This window comes from Bison bison, unplaced genomic scaffold, assembly GCF_000754665.1.
Source record: "Bison bison bison isolate TAMUID 2011002044 unplaced genomic scaffold, Bison_UMD1.0 scf7180017864474, whole genome shotgun sequence".
Lineage (NCBI taxonomy): Eukaryota > Metazoa > Chordata > Mammalia > Artiodactyla > Bovidae > Bison > Bison bison.
Window position 1 is genome coordinate 6581497 of NW_011495035.1, and position 27686 is coordinate 6609182.

The 27686-nt window shown below is 38.8% G+C and overlaps 1 protein-coding gene across 12 annotated transcripts in view; it reads left to right on the forward strand.

Moving 5' to 3' along the window:
• CHL1 (cell adhesion molecule L1-like) overlaps window positions 1-27686 on the forward strand; it is a 356522-nt gene that overhangs the window by 232138 nt on the left and 96698 nt on the right. Inside the window, exon 1 of one of the 12 annotated variants that reach the window (XM_010862014.1) lies at window positions 23626-23697. The exons of the other annotated variants lie outside the window; for them this stretch is intronic. The gene's annotated coding sequence lies outside the window, so the exon portion shown is untranslated. Of the gene's footprint in view, window positions 1-23625; window positions 23698-27686 lie in introns of those variants that run through there. 12 annotated transcript variants of the gene reach the window in all.

A 27686-nucleotide genomic window follows, 5' to 3' on the forward strand; every position in this document is an offset into this window, starting at 1 on the left:
ACACTGTTTCCACTGTTTCCCCATCTATTTCCCATGAAGTGATGGGACCAGATGCCATGATCTTCGTTTTCTGAATGTTGAGCTTTAAGCCAACTTTTTCACTCTCGTCTTTCACTTTCATCAAGAGGCTTTTTAGTTCCTCTTAACTTTCTTATAAGGGTGTGTCATCTGCGTATCTGGGGTTATTATGTTTATCCCGGCAGTCTTGATTCCAGCTTGTGCTTCTTCCAGCCCAGCATTTCTCATGATGTACTCTGCATAGAAGTTAAATAAGCAGGGTGACTATATACAGCCTTGACGTACTCCTTTTCCTCTTTGGAACCAGTCTGTTTTTCCATGTCCAGTTCTAACTGTTGCTTCCTGACCCTCATATAGGTTTCTCAAGAGGCAGGTCAGGTGGTCTGGTATTCCCATCTCTTGAAGCATTTTCCACAGTTTATTGTGATCCACACAGTCAAAGGCTTTGGCATAGTCAATAAAGCAGAAATAGATGTTTTTCTGAAACTGTCTTGCTTTTTCCATGATCCAGAGGATGTTGGCAAATTGATCTCTGGTTTCTCTGCCTTTTCTAAAACCAGCTTGAACATCAGGAAGTTCACGGTTCACGTATTGCTGAAGCCTGGCTTGGAGAATTTTGAGCATTACTTTACCAGCGTGTGAGATGAGTGCAATTGTGCAGTAGTTTGAACATTCTTTGGCATTGCCTTTCTTTGGGATTGAAATGAAAACTGACCTTTTCCAGTCCTGTGGCCACTGCTGAGTTTTTGAAATTTGCTGGCGTATTGATTGCAGCACTTTCACAGCATCATCTTTCAGGATTTGAAATAGCTCAACTGGGATTCCATCACCTCCACTAGCTTTGTTGGTAGTCATACTTTCTAAGGCCTACTTGACCTCACATTCCAGGATGTCTGGCTCTAGGTGAGTGATCACATTATTGTGATTATCTTGGTTGTGAAGATCTTTTTTGTACAGTTCTTCTGTGTATTCTTGCCACCTCTTCTTAATGTCTTCTGCTTCTGTGAGGTCCATTCCATTTCTGTCCTTTATTGAGTCCATCTGTGCATGAAATGTTCCCTTGGTATCTCTAATTTTCTTGAAGAGATCTCTAGTCTTTCCCATTCTGTTGTTTTCCTCTATTTCTTTGCATTGATTGCTGACGAAGGCTTTCTTATCTCTCCTTGCTATTCTTCAGAACTCTGCATTCAGATGCTTATATCTTTCCTTTTCTCCTTTGGTTTATGCTTCTGTTCTTTTCACAGCTATTTGTAAGCCCTCCCCAGAGAGCCATTTTGCTTTTTTGCATTTCTTTTCCATGGGGATTGTCTTGATCCCTGTCTCCTGTACAGTGTCACAAACTTCCGTCCATAGTTCATCAGGCACTCTGTCTATCAGATCTAGGCCCTTAAATCTATTTCTTACTTCCACTGTATAATCATAAGGGATTTGATTTAGGTCATACCTGAATGGTCTAGTGATTTTCCCTACTTTCTTCAATTTCAGTCAGAATTTGGCAATAAGGAGTTCATGATCTGAGCCACAGTCAGCCCCTGGTCTTGTTTTTGCTGACTGTATAGAGCTTCTCCATCTTTGGCTGCAAAGAATATAATCAGTCTGATTTCAGTGTTGACCATCTGGTGATGTCCATATGTTGAGTCTTCTCTTGTGTTGTTGGAAGAGGATGTTTTCTATGACCAGTGCATTCTCTTGGCAAAACTCTATTAGCCTTTGCCCTGCTTCATTCTGTATTCCAAGGACAAATTTGCCTTTTACCCCAGGTGTTTCTTGACTTCTACTTTTGCATTCCAGTCCCCTATAATGGAAGACGGCGATGGCACCCCACTCCAGTACTCTTGCCTAGAGAATCCCATGGACGGAGGAGCCTGGTGGGCTGCAGTCCATGGGTTCGCTGGGAGTCGGGCACAACTGAGCGACTTTACTTTTACTTTTCACTTTCATGCATTGGAGAAAGAGATGGCAACCCACTCCAGTGTTGTTGCCTGGAGAATCCCAGGGATGGGGGAGCCTGGTGGGCTGCTGTCTATGGGGTCACACAGAGTCGGACACAACTGAAGCGATGCAGCAGCAGCAGCCCCTATAATGAAAAGGACATCTTTTTTGGGTTTTAGTTCTAAAAGTTCTTGTAGGTCTTCATAGAACCATTCAACTTCAGCTTCTTTAGTGTTACTGGTTGGGGCATAGGATTGGCTTTCCATGATATTGAATGGTTTGCCTTGGAAATGAATAGACATCATTCTGTCATTTTTGAGATTGCATCCAAGTACTGCATTTTGGACTCTTTTGTTGACCATGACGGCTACTCCATTTTTTCTAAGGGATTCCTGCCCACAGTAGTAGATATAATGGTCATCTGAGTTAAATCCACCCATTCCAGTCCATTTTAGTTTGCTTATTCCTAGAATGTCAACATTCACTCTTGCCATCTCTTGTTTGACCACTTCCAATTTGCCTTGATTCATGGTCCTAGCATCCAGGTTCCTATACAATATTGCTCTTTACAGCATCGGACCTGGCTTCTATCACCAGTCACATCCACAGCTGGGTATTGTTTTTGCTTTGGCTCCATCCCTTCATTCTTTCTGGAGTCATTTCTCCACTGATCTCTAGTAGCATATTGGGCACCTACTGACCTGGGGAGTTCCTCTTTCAGTATCCTATCATTTTGCCTTTTCATACTGTTCATGGGGTTCTCAAGGCAAGAATACTGAAGTGGTTTGCCATTCCCTTCTCCAATGGACCACATTCTGTCAAATCTCTCCACCATGACCCATCCATCTTGGGTGGCCCTACATGGCATGGCTCATAGTTTCATTGAGTTAGACAAGGCTGTGGTCCTAGTGTGATTAGATTGACTAGTTTTCTGTGATTATGGTTTCAGTGTGTCTGCCCTCTGATGCCCTCTTGCAACACCTACCGTCTTACTTGGGTTTCTCTTACCTTTCACGTGGGGTACCTCTTCATGGCTGCTCCAGCAAAGTGCTGCCACTGCTTCTTACCTTGGACGAGGGGTATCTCCTCACGGCAGGCCCTCCTGACCTTGAATGTGGAGTAGCTCCTCTCAGCCCTCCTGTACCCGCAGCCAACAAAAAGATTCTTTCAGGCTTTGGTAACCTACCTATGGGCTTCCCAGGTGGTGCAGTTGGTAAGAACTTCCTGCCAATGCACCCGAGGCAAGTTTGATCCCTGGCTTGGGAAGATTCCCTGGAGGAAGAAACGGCAACCCACTCCAGTGTTTTTGTCTGGAGAATCCCATGGACTGAGGAGCCTGGCGGGCTACAGTCCATGGGGTTGTAGAGTTGGACACAATTGACCACACATGTACACATATTTCCTGTATATATGACAGATATCCAGGAAAACGGAATAACTCTCCAAAGTGGCCCAAGTGATCATCTTAAAAACATTATTCATCAAAAACAAAAGAAAGATATGTGGTGGCAGGAAAGGAGGCCAATGAAGGAAGTTTGTCAAGAAAAATCACAGTGAACAAGAGTAAGGTTATCATGTCTATCTAAATCATTGCCTTCTCCATGACTAAGAGTTTCGAGAGATTTGGAGTCATCTTTCTCTTCCTGGTGTGGAGAGGGAGACACCCTTAGAAATGGAGATTAGCCTCGTAAGTGTAAACAGTGTAAACATCTCTCACAGATGAGTAACTTCTCAGTTTTCAGAACTTTTCCTGTATCTGCTAGTTCTTAAAAATAATCATCCCAAAATAATCCTTATTCCAGAGAGCCATATTTGGGGCTGGCAAATTCTCCCCTTCAAAAGGAAGGTTTTTTTTTTTTTTCTTCTGAATTATCCATCTCTACCAGAGTTCCTGAATAAAAAATAAATAAAAGTGTTAGCTCTATTCTAAGATAATGAGTCACCTCTTTGCATGAGGTGGCCAAAGTACTGGAGTTTCAGCCTTAGTATTAGTCCTTCTAAAGAACACCCAGGACTGATTTCCTTTAGAATGGACTAGTTGGATCTCCTTGTGGTCCAAGGGACTCTCAAGAGTCTTCTCCAACACCACAGTTCAAAAGCATCAATTCTTCGGCACTCAGCTTTCTTCACAGTCCAACTCTCACATCCATACATGACCACTGGAAAAACCATAGCCTTGACTAGACAGACCTTAGTTGGCAAAGTAGTGTCTCTCCTTTTGAGTTATGCTATCTAGGTTGGTCATAACTTTCCTTCCAAGGAGTAAGCATCTTTTAATTTCATGGCTGCAATCACCATCTGCAGTGATTGTGGAGCCCAAAAAAATAAAGTCTGACACTGTTTCCCCATCTATTTCCCATGAAGTGATGGGACCAGATGCCATGATCTTCGTTTTCTGAATGTTGAGCTTTAAGCCAACTTTTTCACTGTCGTCTTTCACTTTCATCAAGAGGCTTTTTAGTTCCTCTTAACTTTCTTATAAGGGTGGTGTCATCTGCATATCTGAGGTTATTGATATTTCTCCCGGCAATCTTAATTCCAGCTTGTGCTTCTTCCAGTCCAGCGTTTCTCATGATGTACTCTGCGTATAAGTTAAATAAGCAGGGTGACAGTATACAGCCTTGACGTACTTCTTTTGCTATTTGGAAGCAGTCTGTTGTTCCATGTCCAGTTCTAACTGTTGCTTCCTGACCTGCATATAGGTTTCTCAAGAGGCAGGTCAGGTGGTCTGGTATTCCCATCTCTTGAAGCATTTTCCACAGTTTATTGTGATCCACACAGTCAAAGGCTTTGGCATAGTCAATAAAGCAGAAATAGATGTTTTTCTGGAACTGTTTTGCTTTTTCCATGATCCAGAGCATGTTGGCAAATTGATCTCTGGTTTCTCTGCCTTTTCTAAAACCAGCTTGGGAGGGATTTGGGGGCAGGAAGAGAGGGGGACGACAGAGGATGAGATGGCTGGATGGCATCACTGACTCGATGGATGTGAGTCTGAGTGAACTCCAGGAGTTGGTGATGGACAGGGAGGCCTGGCGTGCTGCAATTAATGGGGTCACAGAGTCGGACACGATTGAGCGACTGAACTGAACTGAAGACAGTGAGGGGGAAAAAGTCAGTTTTCTGCTTCTGGATATCCAGTATTCTTGCCCAGAAAATTCTAGGAACAGAGGAACCTGGTGGGCTACAGCCCTGGGGTCCAAAGAGTGAGCTGTGACTGAACACATAGAGTCAGGTAAAAGTAGTTAGATAAGAACGTGAAAAAGGCCTTAAAGCAGAGCAACGGTGGTGGCTTTTCCTTTGTGTTTACTGTGTGTATGTGTTCATTCGTGGAAAGTTGTGTATTTACTAGTAAGTATTTGCTGTTCCAGGTGGCACTAGTGGTAAAGCATCTGCCTGCCAATGCACGAGACACATTGGTGTGCTACAGGTCATGGGGCCACAAAGAATGGACACACTTGAGAGTGTGCGTGCATCGTGCACACACACACGCACACACACACACACATTTGCTGTTTATCAAATGGCAGATTGCCTATCTAGTGAAGAGGTATGCTCAGTTCTACTGATTGAGACTTAGGTTTAATGGTGACTGGAAGTCTATTTGTACAATCACCTGCCAACTCTAATTCTTCCTCATTTGGTTTGAGTTGAGAAGATGGAACCATAGCATGTTTCCTACCTGGAGGAGAATGGAAATTGAAATCACTGCCCAAGTCTTTTCAGAGAAATAATTTCTAATTTCCATCAAGCTCTCAATCTTTGTCTTTGATGTCATGAGGAGGTTAGGCCCCTTCTTAGTAAATGCTATACTTTATCATATTGTTTGGAATATATTTCTAGAATCTCTTGGCAACTGAAATTCCTATTTTAGCAACTCTTTATGCACTTACTTACTTACTTGGTGAATACTTACTTAGTTTTTCTCCAGACTGGAAATTACATGTGTCCTATCACTGAATTCAGATCTATACTCCAATATATAGATTTACATATTTTTATAGATAAATTGCAAGTGGCAAAAACTGAGTTCACATCGTTCTTGCTTAGTTGCTAAGTCATGTATGACTCTTTGTAACCCCATGGACTGTAGCCCGTCAGGCCCTCTGTCCATGGGATTTTCCAGAATACGGGAGAAAGTTATTATTTTCTTCTACACGGGATATTTCCAACCCAGTGATCAAAGACGTGTTTCCTGCATTGGCAAGTGGATTCTTTACCACAGAGCCACCAGGGAAGCCCAAACTCACATTACTTGATGTAAAATAAGAAATCTATAATTTTATATGTGAAAACATGGATGGATCTGGCCTCACAGATACTGGAACAAAGACTCGAATGCTCTCATGTCTCTCATATCTGTCTATATTTCTCTTTGTATTTATGTTTCATTTTTTTCTTTAAATCACTTTTTCCATGAATTTATTACCATGATCACTGTTTTTGACCCATGCTTTAATAAATTCATAACTACAGAGGAAGAGAGGCTTTGGACATTCTCAGGCTATTGTTTTTATTACTCACTCTTGGGTCACACATTCACGTATCACAGTGACCTGGAGAGGTTAGATGTTGGGGATGCCCCACCTTAGACCATGAGCCCATACCTGGGACAAAATGGGTGGGAAGTAATTTAAAATAAAAAAGAAAGGTGGGATGCAGACACATGGTAGCTATTTATCATATCGTGAACAAAAAAACCCCGTAAGAAGGGCTTGTAGACTTTAGAGCAGAATAGTTAAGCTAATGTATATAACATTTTGTAGGTTGAAACATACGTGCATAATGACATCCCTAAAGTGCATGGTGAAGTCAGGGGGGCAGGGTGAATGATAGGAAGCATGGGGAGGAGAAAATGTGCATTGGGGAAGAACAGAAAGAGGTGTGAGGAGTCCTGAAGTCAATGAGTGAGGAGGGCAAAGATGGGAGAGGTACCAACTGCAAGGACTAGAACAGAGAGCTAGTTAGAGGATGGAGAGAGAAATATGAGGGAGAAAGACCAAGATAATGAGAGAAAAGGACTAAAGATTGACATAGGGGAAGAGAAGAGGTCCTAAGAGCATGATTTGTGGTTAAGGAAATTAGTGATATCATCTTTGTATTTGCTCTTTTTTTGCTAAGTAGAACATTTCAGCATTATTAGGCATATTATACTTAGGGAATTGTTGGTAACATTGATTTCATACTTGTAAAATGCCTTTCAGTATGATATGAACCAATGTAATGACAGTTCTCAAATAGTGGTACTTTTAATCAATGGGAGATAGAACACTATATTTTTAAATTGTACAGTACTTCAGACACTGAAGAGAGAACAAAACTGTACCCGGTCATGCATGAATGGTGTATATTATAGCAATACTCATTCTGACAGAACATTGCAAATACCATTTGGCTGTTATTTCTCCCTGGGTTTGCTTTGTATCCCATGGAGATGATCTGACCTTAAGCATTTGTTAGCTTCAAAGAGAGATCCTTTCTTGCCTCATCTCTGCAGGACTGAGGAAACGGACCCTTGGTTAACAACAGGAAACTGCATTGATTTTAATATTGTGAATTCTTTACTCTGATGCAGGAAATGTTTCTGGACCATCACAGTGGGCTAGTGGTTATGGAGCTGAATGAATTTCAAATTAGATCTGAATTTCAAAATATAAACCAACTCTGTAGGTCTTGTATAGTGGTAAGGTACAGAGGTAGTGTATTAGCTGGCTGACTTGAAAATCATCTGTGATTATGTTAATGGGCTCCTGAGTGGACTTATTTCCATCTAAGTGTATAAAACCAAACTTCTTGACTGTTTTCTGTGCTTATAACTCCCCAGAATGAAACAATATGTCAGCATATGTGTGTTGGTTGGATAAATCCAATAAGATCTCAGAATTTCAGTCCCATTATGCTCAATAGACATAAAGATATGTTCTTTTAGGAGATAAACGTATTGGAGGTTGAGATAATACAGAGGATCAAACAGATAATCACAGATCTCGCCCAATATAGCTTGACTAATAGTTGCAGTCCATGGGGTCGCAAAGAGTTGGACACGACTGAAGTGACTTAGCACAGTGAGAGGAATACAAGACTAACATCACAGATAATGAATCTAAAACCCTAAATGTGGCACATGGCATCGAATACAGTCTCTCCATAGATTGGAGAATTTTAAAATTACAGATAGTATGAACAGTGCAGTGATGAAGTGCGACAACATAGTTGAGTACTATGAGAAGGGTAAGGTTTTAGTGCATAATGCATTTGGTACATGTTTCAGGTTTACTCATTCTACTGACATTTATTGAGTAATTTCCTATGTGCCAGACACTATATGAGGGTAAATGAGACAGAATTCCTGGTTCCTGTGAGCTTTCAGTTTTGGAGGGAATATGGCCTGGTAAATAAATAACACGTTGTGGCATTACACGAAGTAAGACAAAAGCAAATGCTATTCTTACTTAAATGAGTATATTCTCACTTATCTGTGAACCTAAGAAAGCTGAACTCACAGAAACAAAGAGTAGAAGAGGGGCTGAGGTGTGGGTACAATGGGGAGATGCTGGTCAAAGGGCACAAACTTCCAGTGAAAGGTGAGTAAGCTCTGGGGATCTCATGTAAAGCATGGTGACTATAGTTACCAATACTGTATAATATACTTGCAAGTTAAGAGATTAGATGTTAACTGTTAACACCCCACAAAAATTTGGTAATTATGTGAGGTGAAGGGGGTGTTAAAAAATACGCATACATTATGATATGTGTGCTTAAGCTTTCAGGAAAGCAACAAAGTTAGTCTCTAGAAATGTAAAATCAATATATATAAGTTAAAATCTTGAGACATGAGTAAGCCATTACTGGCTAAAGTAGGAAGATAGAGCTTTTCAGGGAGAGCGAGTTAGATGGGCAAAGCATGAGGGAACACAGTGGGCCCAAGGAGTTGTAAATATTTGTAAATACCACTGGTTCCTTTTTGAGTAATGAGGGGACAAAAGGTGGTAGGATACGAGTAAATCACAACAAAAAACCCAGCATTGCTACCAATTTTAAGAACTTGTGATGTTCCAGGTACAATATTAGGTAGAAATGTTGCCTCACTGAATTCTCATACCATATTTGGAGGATGTAATATCTTGACTTTATAAATATCAATCTAGTTATTTATAAAATATGTAGATCTTTTTTATGAAAACCCATTCTCCTTCCATGAGTTTGCACAAGGAGAAAAGATGGGTTTGTATATTATGTTCCCATAGGCTTGGAGGTTTGCACATGATACTAACCTGATGGGGAAGCAATGAAACCACATCAGCACTTACACGTGGCTTCAGGACAATTAGTCCCCAGCTATAGTTTGCATCTGTGTGTGTCTACAAACAGGGTAACACAGATACCTATGAAGAGTGAGCTTGCTTGGAAATACCATATAAAAAACTCCACTTCCCTTTTCCTTCTATCCAGGTTGCAGATCCTGGCCCCACTTTAACAATAAGTATTTAACCACTTCTACCTGATTTCAGTATGGGAAGAACAAGATCATTACTGGGTTTCAGAACGATAAACTGGTCAAGAATTTGAAGAAAGAAATGAAAACTTAGAGAAATGGTTAGAGAAAAATTTTAGAAGCCTGCTGTAATATGACACCAAGTGAAATAATGAGAGAATCTAGAGGCAATCATAGATTGAATGACAGAACAAAAATGAATAAGATTTGTTGAGGACACTGAGGGGACCCAAGCTTTTAGCTCTGATCATGGTGGGTGGTGTGTTTGTCGGGGGGGTGATGGTGCTGAGATGAAAATTACCGTAAGAGGAAAATGAATGCACCTCTGGATTTGCTGTTTGCTGCTGCTGCTGCTAAGTCGCTTTAGTCGTGTCTGACTCTGTGCGACCCCATAGATGGTAGTCCACCAGGCTCCTCTGTCCATGGGATTTTCCAGGCAAGAGTACTGGAGTGGGTTGCCATTTCCTTCTCCAGGATTTGCTGTTTAAGGAGTCTAAATGTTGAGGTTTGAGTCTTTCTGATAGAGATAGCTTATAGGTCAGCAGGAATATGATCTGAAGCAGAGTCAGCAGGGGCTTCCCTGATAGCTCAGCTGGTAAAGAATCATCCTGTGATGCAGGAGACCCTGGTTGATACCTAGGTCAGGAAGGGAGAAGGGATAGGCTACTCACTCCAGTGTTCATGGGCTTCCCTGGTGGCTCAGATGGTAAAGCATCTACCTACAATGTGGCAGACCCAGGTTCAATCCCTGGATTGGGAAGATGTCCTGGAGAAGGAAATGGCAACCCACTCCAGTATTCTTGCCTCGAAAATCCCACGGACGGAGGAGCCTGGTAGGCTACAGTCCATGGGGTCTAAAAGAGTCGGACATGACTGAGCAACTTCACTTTCCTTCAGTATATTCCAATTGTTGATTGAGAAAAAGTGTACAATGTAAGGGTTAAGTTTTATTTGGAGCAAAAAGAGGACAACGGCCTGGGAGACAAGATATTAGTTCTGAGAAATTGCTCTGAAGAGTTCAAGGGGAAGTTCAGTATATGTATGTGATTTTGGTGAAGATGGTACATGCAATCAAGTCCACATTTTTGCAGAAGGTTATTGCTACTCATGAAAAGCAGATGTCACCATTTATCATCTTAGTGCTTTTTTAGATATGAAGGGATGCAAAAGTTGGGCTCATAAGATCTCCTGAAAGTGTCTAACTATCTGAAGTCCTATTCTGCCAGTTTTTCCCAGAGCACAGAGTGCCTCATTTCTGATCTCTCCACTGAGGTGGCAAGCAGGGTGTGTTGGAGGTCAGTGGTCACAGCGGCTTGTGATTAATCCTTGTAGAGGCAGAAGGCAAGTACCAATTTTAAGTTGGCACAATGCATATAGTATTGTCTTTGGAGTCACAAAATAATATAATATGAAAGAAAATTTCTATAGTAGAATGTTCTTTGTACTTGGAAATATCCAACAAATGAATTAATGTTGGGAATGTTGATGAACTTAAAAACATTCATAAAACTGGCAGCAACACAGGTCCTAAGTATAATTTTTAGCCAGAGAGGTTTAAAATCTTTCAATTTTTTCTTAAACAGAAATGAGCAGGAAGAAATGTCTTGCCCAGGAAAAGCCTCATGGTCTTTAGTTGTTAGTTCTATAAATAGGACTTTATGATTTTGTTGCCTTAAAGACGCACAAGATAAGACTCTTGGATTTAAGTTTTATTCAGAGACCTTACTGAGGATGATAGCCCTTAGGCAGCCACTCACTCAGCTATGAGAAAACTTCTCTGAAGAGGTAGAGAATAAGCAATCTCTCTCTCTCTCTCTCTCTCTCCCTCTCTCTCTCTCTATATATATATATATATGTATATATATAGTGTGCACACAATTTCAGTTGTGTCTGACTCCTTGCAACTGCATGGACTGTAGTCTGCCAGGCTCTTCTGCCCATGGCATTTCAGGCAAGAATACTGGAGTGGGTTACCATTTCCTTCTCCAGGGGATCTTCCTGACCCAGAGATAGAACCTGCGTCTCCTGTATTGGCAGGTGGATTCTTTACCACTGTGCCACTTGGGAAGCCCATGCATCTGACTATCTAAGGGCCCATCTATCCAAAACACAGAGTGCCTCATCCTGTTTTCCATCCTGAATTCCTTTTGGTTGCACAGCAGGTGGGCAAAGGCAGTGGGACATGACTCAAACCTTGTGGAACTGGTTGGTAAACCCACATTCTTTGGTTCTTCTTTGTTCACAGCTTGCCTTTTCATTCAACAGAATATCACAGATACATGATAGCATTTGTGTAAAAATAGATAAATTATATATTATTATATAATACGTGTTGCCATAGAAAAATATCTGGAAGTGGTCATACCTTAAGTGTTGGCTAGGGTGAGGAAGAAGAGACATGTGTAATCTTTTCATCTAATTATTATAATTACATGTTAATTATTTAAATATGTATCATATTTAATTTTCTATAAGAATTTCATAAGGGTATATTTTTGTTATAAAAAGGCAAAAAACAAAAACTTTAAAATGGTATATGATAATACCCACTAAATACAGTTTAAAAAGTATTAATATTAGAATCAAACGCCGTAAGATTATTTCACATTGTTAACGTATGTGTTACGGAAGCCATATAACTCTACCACAGAAAGTTGTATCTAACTAGTTATAGTACAGATAAACAAGGTAATCAGTTCTGAATGATGTATAAGGTGATGATGTTTTATTGTTCGTGGAAAGCAAGTACAAAATAATAAGGGGTTAGAGATCTAGGTCATCAGCCCAGGATGCTGCATTAATTCTTCTCATAGGAATACAAAGGATTATCAGTTAACTTTGTCAGCTCTAATCCCATCTAATGCTTATACTGCATAATAAGAGTAATTGATAAACCAAAGGACATTGCAGGCTTTTTATAAATTTCTCTTAAGTACCTCGGAATCACACTTTGAATTTTATGACTTGAAGAATAGGATTGCTTTTTAGAACTTGTTTAGTGACCAGCTTTAAATTTCTAACATAACTAGGCATTTGTACATCTATTAGACTCTTAAAAAAATACTTATACCTTTTTATAAACTTGAATAGAGAAATCCCACTTTGGCAACCCCTACACTGTGATGAGGCATAAATATTATTTCCTTACTGTGTCCCAGAACTCACTGATCATAGCTGATTTGCTTCATTATATTGCTCCTAAAAGTTTTGAATTGCCAAGAAGAATACTTTATGAACTACAAATTTAAAGAGAAAATAAGTTGAAAGTTACACTATTACTATATGGTCTTTAACATTTTTATCCAATAAATTGCCTTGGATGCTTTTGCCTCAGAGAATGGAAAAAGAAATGTGGGAGCAAAACTGAAAAGATGGAAACAATTAACAAGCGCTTGTGAGGTGGTTGGATGGCATCAGCAACTCAATGGACATGAGTTTGAGTAAGCTCCAGGAGTTGGTAATGGGCAGGGAGGCCTGGCATACTGCAGTCCATGGGGTTGCAAAGAGTCAGACATGACTGAGTGAATGAACTGAGATGAACTGAACTGTGAAATAGTATAGAAAGAAAATCAGAAGCAAGATACCCCAAATTGTGGTCTTCATCATCCAATCTGTCCTCCCTGAATGACTTAGTAATGACTTGTTCATGTGCTTGATAGTCATTATCAATTGTTAACAGCGATGACCCTCACAGTCAGTATAAGAACCTTAAGTGCTTTTTGAATATTAAAGGAAAAATAAGACCATACTCAAGTGCCAGTGGTTGGAATGTATTCTTTATACCTTTGAAAGAAGCCAAGGTTAAGGTTAATGGTATATAACTTCTTCAGATTTATGAGTATCTTTGTTGAAAGTGCCTCCGCATAGGAAGTTCATATCATATAATAATTTATTGATGTTTGCATCTTGACCCAATCCATTTTTTCATCATTTTTGTAGATACTGATAGTTTCCAGGACTTAAAAGAAGATGAGGGTTTTCATTCTTCTCTCTCACAACGTGGTTATCAGGTGCTTTGGGACATGGACAGTCTTAGGTGGAAGTTTCCCAGGGAAATAAATATTTATTAAGCATCAAATGTACACATGTGCTCATATATATGTGTGCTCACAAGCATGCACACCACATTCAGTTATACCCTCTACTGTGTCAGCTTAGTGGAGTCCTGGGCACTAAATCTTCAAGGCATTGTGTTAGAATTCTGCAGGAAGGGTCCATAGAGGTGTTGAGTTGCTGTTCTAGTTGCTGTATTCAGCTCTTCTTTAAATTGGAAAGAGGAAAACACTGTCAGTGCAGGAATGAGCAGGATTCTTAGCCAAGAGTACAGTGGAATTGTAGGCTGTAGGGCTTGCTTGATTTTTATATCCTATTTATGTAGGGGTGCTTGTTTCTGGACAAATATTTCAAGATAGTCCTTCTATATCTTGAACACTATTTGTTTTACCATGGAACATTCTTGTAACATTTTTCCTGGTGATGAACAAGCCATCTGATACTTAAAAAAATAAAGATAGCTGAAGCACTTGTAATAGCCAATTTTACATTTGATTAGAAATTGAGAAGAGTTTTGATTAAAACCTTTCAAATATTACCTAAACTATGCATGCATGCGTGCTTAGTCGGTAAGTTGTATCCGACTCTTTGCGACCCCTAGCCCGCCAGGCTTCTCGGTCCATGAAATTTGCCAGGCAAGAATATTGGAGTGGGTTACCATTTCCTTCTCCAAGGGCTCTTCCTGACCCAGGGATTGAAACTGCACCTCCTGCATTGTAGGCAGATTCTTTATCACTGAGCCATCTGGGAAGATTATGGGTTTGAGGTGGCACTATGGTAAAGAACCCACCTGCCAGGGCAGGAGTCAGGAGAGACTCCAGTTCAATCCCTGCGTCGGGAAGATCCCTTGGAAGGAGGGCATGGCAACCCACTCCAGTCTTCTTGCCTGGAGCATCCCGTGGACAGAGGAACCTGGCAGGCTACAGCTTATGGGACTGCAAAGAGTCAGATACAACTGAAGCAAATTAGCACACACACACACATCATATCTGTGCAACTCTAACATCGTTCATATTGAAGTATTCTAAAGTAAATTTTAGAAAATGTACTTCACTTCTGTTGGCAATTGTCAGAACCACTAAAAGCTATATAAATAGTTGGCCTCAAATAAACGCTGATAAAAATTAATCATATTCATTGAAAGTTCTACTTATGTTAGCAGTTGTTATTGAAACAAGCCTAGCAATGTTTACATCAATGTTTTACATATACAATCCTTGCTTAGTTTAATGACTAGGAAAATTTAATTTCTGAGTTGTCTTTGAACGAACAACAAAAAAGATGTATTTAGAGTTTTATCAACATTGTACATTTATGCAGAATATATTCTTTTGTGAATGAGTGTATGAAATTCATTCATTCATTTATTTATAAAGGTTTATTGAGTGTCTCCTATGGTTTTGACATGCAGAATAAGGGTGGATAGGATGTGGCATGTGCCCCGAGGAGTATAAAATCTCTTACAAATATGCTCATGAAGCAAGTGCAAAAAATAACTTGAGAGCCCTTATTTTAGTTTTATAAGTAGAGCATGTACATGAGAAACATTTGACTAATACAGAAAAGTAAAAAAGGCATATTAAAACCATCTAAAACCTATGTACATTTTAAATAAATTTTCTTTTTTAAAAATATGTTATATTTAATATAATATAATAAATATTGTATATAATTTATTCTTTAAAAATTATAAATAAAAATTATAATTATACATGTCCCCCACCCCACATAACCCAAATGCCGCCCTCGTTTGGATGCCGTAGGCTAGAGGAGCACAAACTGGTTTGCTCTCCTGTGAACTGGGCATCTGGAGTCCCTCCAGGAAGGAAGCTAATATAATGCTTTGTGTCACTAGAACTCCTTAAACGGTTTGAAAAGTGGTGACACAAATGTATACATATGCAAAAATTCACTGAGCTGTACACCTAAGTTTTGTGTACTTTAGAACATCTGTGTTATTCCTCAATTTTTAAAAAGTTCACGGGGTGATTATCACTGTGTAAGAGTTTTGTGAGAAATGACTCAGTACATGACTTACATGTGGGGATGTAAGATAGATCATTTTCTCCATCACTGTAGTCAAGTGACCTTGAGATCTGGTTCTTTTCTCTTTCTCCATTTTGAAAGGATTTGAATTAGATATTGTCTCAGAATACTGCTTGGTAAGAATTTGGGATCTATAGGTAAATAAAGGGAAAACAGACAGACAAAAAACTGTTAGATTTAGTTCTATTCCTGTCAGTGTTCAAGCTCAGTATTTTGCTATTTAATCAAACAAATAATATATTAATGATATTAGTTTATCCAACATAATTATTAATTAATGGTGACATTTTCCCAATAAAATCAATTGGCTCATAGTAAAAAATCTACATTTATTTCATCTCCTGCAGGGAGGGTGAATTATAACTCCAAACAATTCTTTTGTCTTGTCATTTCAGTGACATGAAACAGTTTGAATGGATTTAGCTGTAATGTACAATATTTCCTTTGTTTTCAGAGCAAAAAGCCCATTAACAGTTATTTCAGGATTACCGTGTTTATGACACTTGTAAATTGATTTATGGTATTAGCCAAGCATGTGAGTGAACAAAAGCCTTTTCATTTTCTTTGTGTTTATCCTTTCCCAGTTTCAAGGTGTTGAGTGATTCAGATCACACTTTAGGCTTATGGAAATATGCTGGACTTCCTCCCTATAAGACCTAATTTTGGAATGAAGGGAATCGTTTAGCTTGATAAGCACATAAAATGGAGTTGTGTAAAGGGGCACGTGAGGTCCCAGGGAAGTGAGGCTGACATCCACCCCATCCTGAAAATGTCAGATGGCTTTGTATAAGACACTTTGTGTTACAAAGTGTCACTAATTCTCAAGCCCTTATTTTTGAAAATAAAATGCAATTTACATAATTCTATGATATGACACCAAGCCAGACTATTACACAGATCCATTGAGTTATTTTTAAAGCTGCAATTTGGATACCAATGTCATAATATATCTCTTCCTGCTGATTATAATAAAAGTTGCTGATCTATTTCAAGCTTCTTAGTTGAAAATGTTATTTAATGATTTAGCATGCATGAAGTTAATTCCGACCCCCAGAAATCATGGTGGCAGCAGCAACTTCATGCTGTTTCTCAGTAAAGAGGAATGTCAACACAGCACTTTTGGGGGCTGATTACCTTCTATGCCTTCTTTAGAAATGGCAGATGGACAGCCGCTGACATGGCTGCTTTGTGTAGCTGTTGCAGTAGATATAAGGCTTTTAGAAACAGTGATCATGAGAGGTTTTTTTTTTCTTTTGAAGCTGATTTATTATATTTTCTCTTTAGAAATTTGACCTGAGCATGTTTGTGAAAAATTATTATTAACAGAAAATAGCAAGAATGTGGAAAATACCACCAAGATAAATTTTAGTATCTTGAACTAGCTGCCTTCTAAGCTGTTTTTGATCAATTACCTCACTGGTCAGATTCTGGTTCATTTTAAAAGGAAGTAGGAATGTCCATATTTTGAGATTAAATTATATGAATTTGCATTACATTATTTCCTTCAAGGAAGAAAGCATTTATAATTCAGTAGGACCTTTGGAGAACAATAGTGTCAGAGGTTTTTGAGTAAACATGACACCATTACTGTTAAGTGTAAAAAACAAGTGGCTATTAGGAATGATTATTATGCAGAATATATTAACAAAAGCAACAAGACATTTAATTTTAAAATACTTGTGTTTCTCTTCAATTTAGAAAGGTAGCATATAATAGTTCAGTGTGAAAATGTAATCTTGATTTATTCTATTCCTTTTTGCCTTTTTTATATTTTAGTAATGGAATTTAAAGCAGACTCCAATAGAAACAGTGCAAAATCAGTGAGTTAAGACTCAAAGCATGAAAGAAATACCAGAAGGCATCAAGTATTCTACTAACAGCTACCCAGATTAAAATAATTACTATATTTTGGGTTTATATTTTCTTTAGTTCGACCATGACATTACAAAATCATAAAGCAATAAGAAACAAGCATTGTGTTACATTATATAATTGTTGTTCAGGATGTGTGGAGCAGAGATACACTTACGCTCAAAGGGATTCAGTATGAATCTAGTTCAAACAGAAGAGGTCTGGATAGCATGGTAGCCTTAAAGAAACCTTTCTTCCTATTTTCTTTTGTTCTACAAGTAAGCTAGTGGAAGTTCTCAAGACTTTGTTTTGCCTTAAGGAATCTCCTTACTGTTATTGGAATACTTCAGGATAATCTCTGATTTCCATTGATTGAATAAACATTAAAAATGTCTTTATTATGGAAATATTAAAATATACCTCAAAGAATTTCCATATATATCTATTCCATAGCTTCAGCATTTATCAACACTGTATCGATTCTTTAATGCTTTCTGCACTACATCAGTTAGCCCTTCCTGCATTGCAACCATGCTAAAACAGATTGATTTCATAAAAGACACATTTGTTATTGTTGGTTAGTCTACCATTTGTTCCGGTATATAGAGGATGAAATATAAATATATATATTTTCCCTTCTACTCTTCTGCTCCTCTTGAGTGGGTCTCTGAAACAAAAGGCATATTAAATAAAGTTGCATGTTTCTGTTAATCTAAGTTTTATGTGATATGGGAGCCCTCATAAAGAAATAAGCCACTCCAGTGTTCTTGCCTGGAGAATCCCAGGGATGGGGGAAGCCTGATGGGCTGCCGTCTGTGGGGTTGCACAGAGTCGGACACAACTGACATGACTCAGCAGCATAAGGAAATAAAGACCTGAACAAGTGGTTATTCATGCTACACTTGAGAAAGAGCAGAAAGTTGTAGAAATGTAGTAGGAAAAAAGGCATCTGAGCTGAGTGTAGTGACCTGCAGGAAACTTGGCAAGGTCTGTTTGTTTGGATTCTTGGCAGCATCCCTCCATCTTCAGAGATAAGCATGTTCCTTTTCCTCATGGTAGAGGAGGGCAGCTCTTACATGAAGGTTTTATGAATTTGCTTCAGGAGAAGGTCAAAGAGTCCTTCAGGCCTTCCCATTCCTAAAATTCCTTCAGCTTAAAATACTCAATATGTCAAAGTGCATGTTTGGGGGTAGGGTGTCCTGAACCCCAGGCAGGACACAAGCAGTTCTGCTGATCTTAACCAGTCTTGGATGGATACTGATCAGGCTGCTCTTAGATGTGTGTCCAACTGGCAGGTCATCTGGGGCTGGCTCATGTAGGGTGGCTGTCCTTCCACATTGGTGGCTGGCTGGCTGTTGGCCAGGATTATAGAGGGTGATGCGAAGATGTCGCTCATCTTCCGGTAGGCTAGTGCAGTCTATACTGAGCAGAGTTCCAAAAGAGAGAATAAAACATGCATGAGTTCTTGAAGCCCCAACTCAGAACTTACACTGTTGGTCAAAGCCGACCAGATTGAAGAAGTGAGGAAATACATGTAAAGTCATCTGGCAAAGCATGTGGATGCATGAGAATGGAAGACTTTTTGTTATCAATCTAACATGGTCCACCCACACCTTAAAAAAAAAAACAAACAACTCTATTTAGTAGAGTGTTTAAAATCTATTAATAGTATTTCACCAGTAAATACAGTCAGCAAAAACAAGACTGGGAACTGACTGTGGCTCAGATCATGAACTCCTTATTACAAAATTCAGATTTAAATTGAAGAAAGTAGGGGAAACCACTAGACCATTCAGGAATGACCTAAATTAAACCCCTTACAATTATACAGTAGAAGTGACAAATAGATTCAAGGGATTAGATCTGATAGACAGAGTGCCTGAAGAACTGTGGACAGAGGTTTGTGACACTGTACAGGAGGCAGGGATCAAGACAATCACCAAGAAAAATAAATGCAAAAAAGCAAAATGGTTGTCTGAGGAGGCCTTACAAATAGCTGTGAAAAGAGAAGAGAAAGGCATAGGAGAAAAGGAAAGATACACCCATTTGAATGCAGAGTTCCAAAGAATAGCAAGGAGAGATAGAAAGCCTTTCTCAGTGATCAGTGCAAAGAAATGGAGGAAAACAATAGAATGGGAAAGACTAGAGATCTCTGCAAGAAAATTAGAGATACCAAGGGAACATTTCATGCAAAGATGGGCACAAAAAAGGATAGAAATGGTATGGACCTAACAAGCAGAAGATATTAAGAGGAGGTGGCAAAAATACACAGAAGAACTATATAAAAAAGACTTTCATGACCCAGATAATCACGATGGTGTGATCGCTCACCTAGAGTCAGACATCCTGGAATGTGAAGTCAAGTGGGCCTTAGGAAGCATCACTATGAACAAAGCTAGTGGAGGTGATGGAATTCCAGTTGAGCTATTTCAAATCCTAAAAGATGATGCTGTGAAAGTGCTACACTCAATATGCCAGCCAATTTGGAAAACTCAGCAGTGGCCACAGGACTGGAAAAAGTCAGTTTTCATTCCAATGCCAAAGAATGCTCAAACTACCACACGATTGCACTTATCTCACACGTTAGCAAAGTAATGCTCAAAATTCTCCAAGCCAGACTTCAACAGTATGTGAACCTTGAACTTCCAGGTGTTCGAGCTGGTTTTAGAATAGGCAGAGAAAGCAGAGATCAAGTTGCCAACATCCGTTGGATCACTGGAAAAGCAAGAGAGTTCCAGAAAAACATCTGCTTCTGCTTTATTGACTATGCCAAAGCCTTTGACTGTGTGGATCACAGCAAACTGGGAAATTATTAAAGAGGAATACCAGATCACCTGATGTGCCTCCTGAGAAATCTGTATGCAGGTCAAGAAGCAACAGTTAGAACTGGACATGGAACAACAGACTGGTTCCAAAATCAGGAAAGGAGTATGTCAAGGCTGTGTATTGTCACCCTGCTTATTTAACTTCTATGCAGAGTACATCATGTGAAATACCAGGCTGGATGAAGCCCAAGCTGGGATCAAATTGCTGGAAGACGTATCAATAACCTCAGATATGCAGATGGCAGCACTTTTATGGCAGAAAATGAAGAAGAACTAAAGAGCCTCTTGATGAAAATGAAAGAGGAAAATGAAAAAGTTGGCTTAAAACTCAACATACGGAAAACTAAGATCATGGCATCTTGTCCCATGACTTCATGGCAAATGGATGGGGAAACAATGGAAACAGTGAGAGACTATTTTTTGGGCTCCAAAATCACTGCAGATGGTGACTACAGCCATGAAATTAAAAGACATTTGCTCCTTGGATGGAAAGCCATGATCAGCATACTAAAAAAGCAGAGACATTACTTTGCCTACAAATGTTAGTCTAGCCAAAGCTATGATTTTTCCAGTAGTCATTTATGGATGTGAGAGTTGGACTATAAAGAAAGCTGAGTGCTAAAGGATTGATGCTTTTGATCTGTGGTGTTGGAGAAGACTCTTGAGAGTCCCTTGGACTGCAAGGAGATCCAACCAGTCCATCCTAAAGGAGATCAGTCCTGGGTGTTCATTGGCGGGACTGATGTTGAAGCTGAAACTCCAATACTTTGGCCACCTGATGCGGAGAGCTGACTCATTTGAAAAGACTCTGATGCTGGGAAGGATTGTGGGCAGGAGGAGAAGGGGACGACAGAGGATGAGATGGCTGGATGGCATCACCAACTCAATGGACATGAGTTTGAGTAAGCTCTAGGAGTTGGTGATGGAGAAGGGAAGCCTGGGGTGCTGCAGACCATGGGGTCACTCAGAGTTGGACATTACTGAGCGACTGAACTGAACTAGATAGTGTAGTGAAAAGTGTTTTAAGTCATTATGATTTTATTACTCTAATAGAAGCCCTACAGGTTATCTATACTCTTTGAATCAAAATATTATTACCAGAGGCTATATCCTAGTTACCACTAACAACGAAGTTACCGTCAGTGTCACTAGTAGTAAATTGCATTTATTATCCTGTCATGTATGCTAGGGCTTCCCTCATAGCTCATTTGGTAAAGAATCCACCTGCAATGCAGGAGACCTGGTTCGATTCCTGGATCCGCTGGAGAAGGGATAGGCTGCCTACTCCAGTATTCTTGGGCTTCACTTGTGGCTCAGCTGGTAAAGACTCTGCCTGCAATGTGGCAGACCTGGGTTCGATCTCTGGGTTGGGAACATCCCCTGGAGAAGGGAAAGGCTACCCACTCCAGTATTCTGGCCTGGAGAATTCCATGGACTGTATAGTCCATTGGGTCACAAAGAGTCGGACACGACTGAGCTACTTTCTCTCACTCACTCACTCACTCATGTATGCTAAACATATATTACCTCACTTAACACTCGCTAAGTATGCTTACAGGGTGGCAACTCTTACATTCGTTTATAGACGTGAATGGTAAAGGTTAAATGAAGTGCCCATGGCTACATAATTAGTGAGTGATTGCTTTGAAGTCACGATAAACTGACTCCATTCTCCATATTCTTATTTACTACATATTTTTCTCTTTTGTGGCTGGTCAGCAGTCTGCAGTATCTTGACATTTACTTACGGAGGCCAGGTGGAATGGAAAGGCTAAGCCACCTCTCCTCCAGTTCCTAAAGCAGAAAATGAATAAGTTAAGAGGGTAATTTGTTCAGATTTACCGCAGTGAAGCTGTGTTAAGAACATGATACAGATCTATGGGTTCACTTTGTAATGTTGTTGATGCGTGTATGTTAGAGGCTGCTGTTTTGGAGAAACAAAGACCTTCATTTTCTTATTGCTGTATTAGCAGCGTCTCGTGTGGTATGCATGCCTATCCATGTTTCTGTTTCTGTTGAAACCAATGTTTTCCTAGTTTTTGTCACGCTAGTCATTCTGGAAAAGTTAAGTCAGGAAGGGTCAATTTAATAACAGTGAGACATCCATTTCCTTTTGAGTGAGATGTCATGAATATTTTGTTTGTTTCTGAGCAGGATCTAGCATGGCAGGAAGATGTAACCCAGTTGGTCCAGATTCATAAAAATTCATTGGTTCTTTTTTGGATCTGAGTTAATGTCATTTAATCAGCTTTATGTAACTATGCCTCAAAAATAGTTTAGTATATATTTTTTTTATTGTCTTAGTGTCAGCACCATCCTGAGTTCCAATAATGACTTTTATCTTGAGTTTTGATGTAAAGCGTTAAATTAATATTCTTTCAAAAAAATTTTTTTTTTTTAATTTATGGCTGTGCTGGGTTTTTGTTGCTGCGTAGGCATTTCTCTAGATGCAGAGAGCCAGGGCTCCTCTCTGGTTGCAGTGTTCAGGCTTCTCATTGCGGTGGCTTCTCTCGGGCAGGCTTCTGGTTGCGGTGGCGCACAGGCTCTAGGGCACGCAGGCTTCAGTAGCTGCAGCAGGTGGGCTCAGCAGTTGTGACTCCGGGCTCTCGCATGGCTTAGTTGCTCTGGGGCAAGTGGGATCTTCCCGGATCACAGATCAAACCTGTGTCTTCTTCACTGACAGGCAGATTCTTTACCATTGAGCCACCACGGATTCTCTAAATTTGTATTCTTTGAACAAAGATAAATGAGAATGTGCTTTTATTGTTATTGTACTGTTGTAAAACCCAATTACTAATAGTATGCCCTTTTATGCCTTCTGATGGTGAGATTATGACTGACATTCCCTTTTCAGTATGAAAGCTGTTTGGGGCTGTCGTCATCACCACCTAATGGAGTGTTGCTTGCAGGGGGTCATATTTTAACTTCCAGTTACTTTTATGTAACAGCCTCTTAACTATAAGTCTCAGGTAAATTGAAGCTAATCCCTGCAGGTGATAAGGTCAGATATAAAACTAACTGTTACCCCTATTCTGGAAACTAAGGATGTCATCATTGTTTGTTATGGGGCTGAATTTATATCCTTATGTTAAGCCAGGGCTTCAATGTGGCATGCTTTTATGGGAGAGAATTTCTTGGATCAAGACCATGTGGTTAAAATCATTAAAATTACAAAAGTCATACTGTCACTGTAGAACAATTCATATCTATGAGATATTTTACTATGGCAATTAGAGACAGTTGAGCTCACTAACCTAAATCAGTAATTAATTGAAATTAAAGCCTGTTCTCACTTACTTGACTGTCTAGTATTTTTATTCTCTATTTCAGGGTAGGATGACAGATTAATCTGGAAATTTGGTCTCTTAATAGCATTTGAAAGCCTTACTCCCTACAGATAGAGGACTGCTCAAATGCATAAAACACCTTTAAATCAGCATTGACTATTAATGGACCAGAATATTAAGTAATAAATTGCAGGTAAATGTTTATATATAACTATAAACAATGAATTTAGATTATTATCATGGTATATTATCACAGTATTTCAAGAGAAGGAAAAGGAAAATTCAAAGGTCAAGGAATTAACATTTTCATCTTACATTTTTACCTTAGAAGTAGCTAAATGATTCATTCTCTCTCTACAAATAATGTAGAACTGAGTTTTTTGTCTTCAGGCAATGTTCTGCTTTTTATAATGAAATCAATTTTTTTCACATTTTATTTTGTTGACTGGGATAATTCATTTCACCAGGAAAATGGTGTCATTTAACATAATAACCTTTTTGAAAATACTTTTAATTACCAGAGTAAGTTATTTTTCATTTTAGGAAATATTCTGAACCACGCAAGGGTAGTTTTTTTTTTTTCCAATTTCCATTTTACAAATGGGTCAAATTAGATCAGACAAAGTAAAATTGACATTACTCTAAGAACAAAGATTCATAACATTTTGTGAATGTTGTGGAGGGAGTTGGGAGTATTTTCCTTCATGATCAATATAACTGTAGTCAAAATATAAATGTGTTGCTGTCTTTTTAGACTTTCTATTTTATAACAGTAACACAGTAGCATTAGTTACTACTTTGGATTTTACCTACTTGCATAACTGTATGAAAAGCTCTACTGCATAATATCTTGAGGTACAACTTGATAGAAATTTTAAAAAGTCAAGATATTTGGAGTTAAATATAAATTAAATTGCTTATCTGACTCTACTTACATTAATTTTTCTACTAGTTATAATGAATGAATAAATTCTTTTTACAGAAAAAAAAGTAAATACCTGGAAAAAATAATTATCACATTTTAAAGCAAATTCATTTTTAGGGTTACATTATATCATTTGCAAGTTTCCTCTCCCATTTAATAGATTGCCTTTTCATTGTGTCAGTGGTTTCCTTTGCTGTGTAAAAGCTTTTAAATTTAATTAGGTCCCATTTGTTTAATTTTGCTTTTGTTTCCTTTCTTTTAAGAGACAGATCCAAAAAATTATTTTAACAATTTATGTCAGATAATATTCTGCTGATGTTTCATTTTAGGAATTACATAGTATCTGGTCTTACATTTAAGTCTTTAAACCACTTTGAGTTTTTTTTTTTAATATATGAAAAAAATTTAATAAATTCATTGTTTTACACATAGGTGTCCAATTTTCCCAGGACCACTTATTGAGTATTCTTGCCTGCTTATCATATATTTTTGCCTTCTTTGTTGTAGATTAATTGACCTTGAGTGAGTGGGTTTATTCTGGGCTTTCTATTCTGTTTCAGTGATCAATGTGATTGTTTTTGTTCCAGTACCATACTGCTTTGGTTACTGTAGCTTTGTAGTATACTCTAAAGTCAGGGAGTGTGATCCCTCCAGCTCTGTTCTTCTTTATCAAGATTGCTTTGGCTATTTGTGGTGTTTGTGTTTCTATACAAATTTTAAAATTATTCATTCTAGTTCTGCAAAAAAGGCACTTGGTATTTTGATAGAGATTGCATTGAATCTGTATATAGCCTTGGGTACTATGGTCATTTTAACAATATTAATTCTCCTAATTCAAGAACACAATATAGCTTTCCATTCGTTTGTTTCATCTTTAATGTCTTTCATCAGTGTCTTAGTTTTCTGAGTAAGGTCTTTCACCTCCTGTTGTTGTTCAGTCTCCCAGTTATGTCCAACTCTTTGCTTCCTCATGGACTATAGCCTGCCAGGATCCTCTGTCCATGGAATTCTCCAAGCAATAATACTGGAGTGGGTAGTCATCCCTTCCCCAGGTGATCTTCCCAACTTAGGGATTGAACAAGGATCTCCTGCATTGCAGACATACTCTTTACCATCTGGGCCACCAGGGAAGACCATGGGATGGTCATATATGGCTTTTATTATGTCAGAATGTCTATCACCAAAAAATAACACAAATAACATATATTGACAAGGATGTGGAAAAAGGGGAACCCTCATATACTGTTGGTAGGAATATAAATTGGTGCAACCACTGTGGAAAACAGTATGAAGAGTTCTCAAAGAAATAAAAATAGAACTAGCATATGACCCAGCTTTCTGCTCCTGGGTATATATCTTTGAAAACCCCAAAATACTAATTTGAAAAGACACATGCACTCCCAACTTTCATTGCGGCATTGTTTACAATTGCCAGGGTATGGAAGCAACCTAAGTATCCACCAACAAATGAATGGATAAAGATGTGGTCCACTCACATATACATACATACATACTCACACACACACAATGGACTACTACTCAGTCATAAAAAGAATGACATTATGCCTTTTGCAGTAACATTGATGGAGGGCATTAAAATGACAAATACTGTATGATATCACTGATACGTGGAATCTAAAAAACCCACAACTTGTGAATAAAGCAAAAGAAGCAAGAAGCAAACACAGATATAGAGAACAAACTTACCGTATCAGTGGATAGAGGAAAGTGGGGGAAATGGCAATCTAGGGGTAGGAGGATAAAAGGGTTATTAAGGGATTATATGAAATCATGTGTGTAAAACTTTTAAAATTTTGGAATCACTGTTGAAGTTAAAGAATCATTCATTCCATAAAGCAGTTCAGGTCAGTTCAGTTGCTCAGTCACATCCAACTATTTGCGACCCCATGGACTACAGCAGTTCAGGCCTCCCTGTCCATCACCAACTCCTGGAGCATATTCAAACTCATGTTCATTGAGTCAGTGATGCCATCCAGCCGTCTCATTCTCTGTCATCCCCTTCTCCTCCTGCCCTCAATCCCTCCCAGCATCAGAGTCTTTTCCAATGAGTCAACTCTTCACATGAGGTGGCCAAAGTACTGGAGTTTCAGCTTTAGCATCATTACCTCCAAAGAAATCCTAGGGCTGATCTCCTTCAGAATGGACTGGTTGGATCTCCTTGCAGTCCAAGGGACTCTCAAGAGTCTTCTCCAACACACAGTTCAAAAGCATCAATTCTTCGGCACTTAGCTTTCTTTGTAGTCCAACTCTCACATCCATACATGACTACTCGTAAAACCATAGCCTTGACTAGATGGACCTTTGTTGGCAAAGTAATGTCTCTGCTTTTTAATATGCTGTCCAAGTTGGTCATAACTTTTCTTTCAAGGAGCAAGAGTCTTTTAAATTCATGGCTGCAGTCACCATTTGCAGTGATTTTGGAGCCCCCCCAAAATAGTCTGTCACTGTTTCCACTGTTTTCCCATCTATTTGCCATGAAGTGATCATAAGGGACATAAGGGATTTGATTTAGGTCATCCCTGAATGGTCTAGTGGTATCATAAAATAGTACATTATTATAAACTATTAAATAATAATATATAATATATTATAAATATTATATAATAAAATAATATAGAACAGTAAAATACAATAAAACAGTACATGATAATTAATGTTTGAATATCTATTATCATGTCAGAATAAAACAAAATCACAAGAGCAAGTAAGGAGAAATTTATATTTTAACGCTTAATATATTTCTGTCAACAATGGAATGAATAAACTTTCTGCCAAAGTGGAAATTAACTGATGCTCTTATGTTTTTATTGAGGCAAGTCTAGATTCATGAATTTTAGTTGTAGTGGCTGGTCTTAACCATTCATTCTTCCTATTCCCTTCCCTGTATCCTGCTATTTACTTTCTGTTAGTGTGATAATTTTGAATATGAACAGTTCTTTTGCCAGGGAAATAAAATATTAAATTTCTGACAGTGAACAACTCAAATGAGGTTAAATGCTTAAAATAAAGATTGAAAACGAGTCACCTTTTGAATGAAATTACCTAATTGAAGTTACTCTCAAAGCCACTGACATTTATTAGAATGTACTAGAGTACATTCCCGGAGAAGGCAATGGCAACCCACTCCAGTACTCTTGCCTGGAAAATCCCATGGACGGAGGAGCCTGGTGGGCTGCAGTCCATGGGGTCGCTAAGAGTCGGACACGACTGGGTGACTTCACTTTCACTTTTCACTT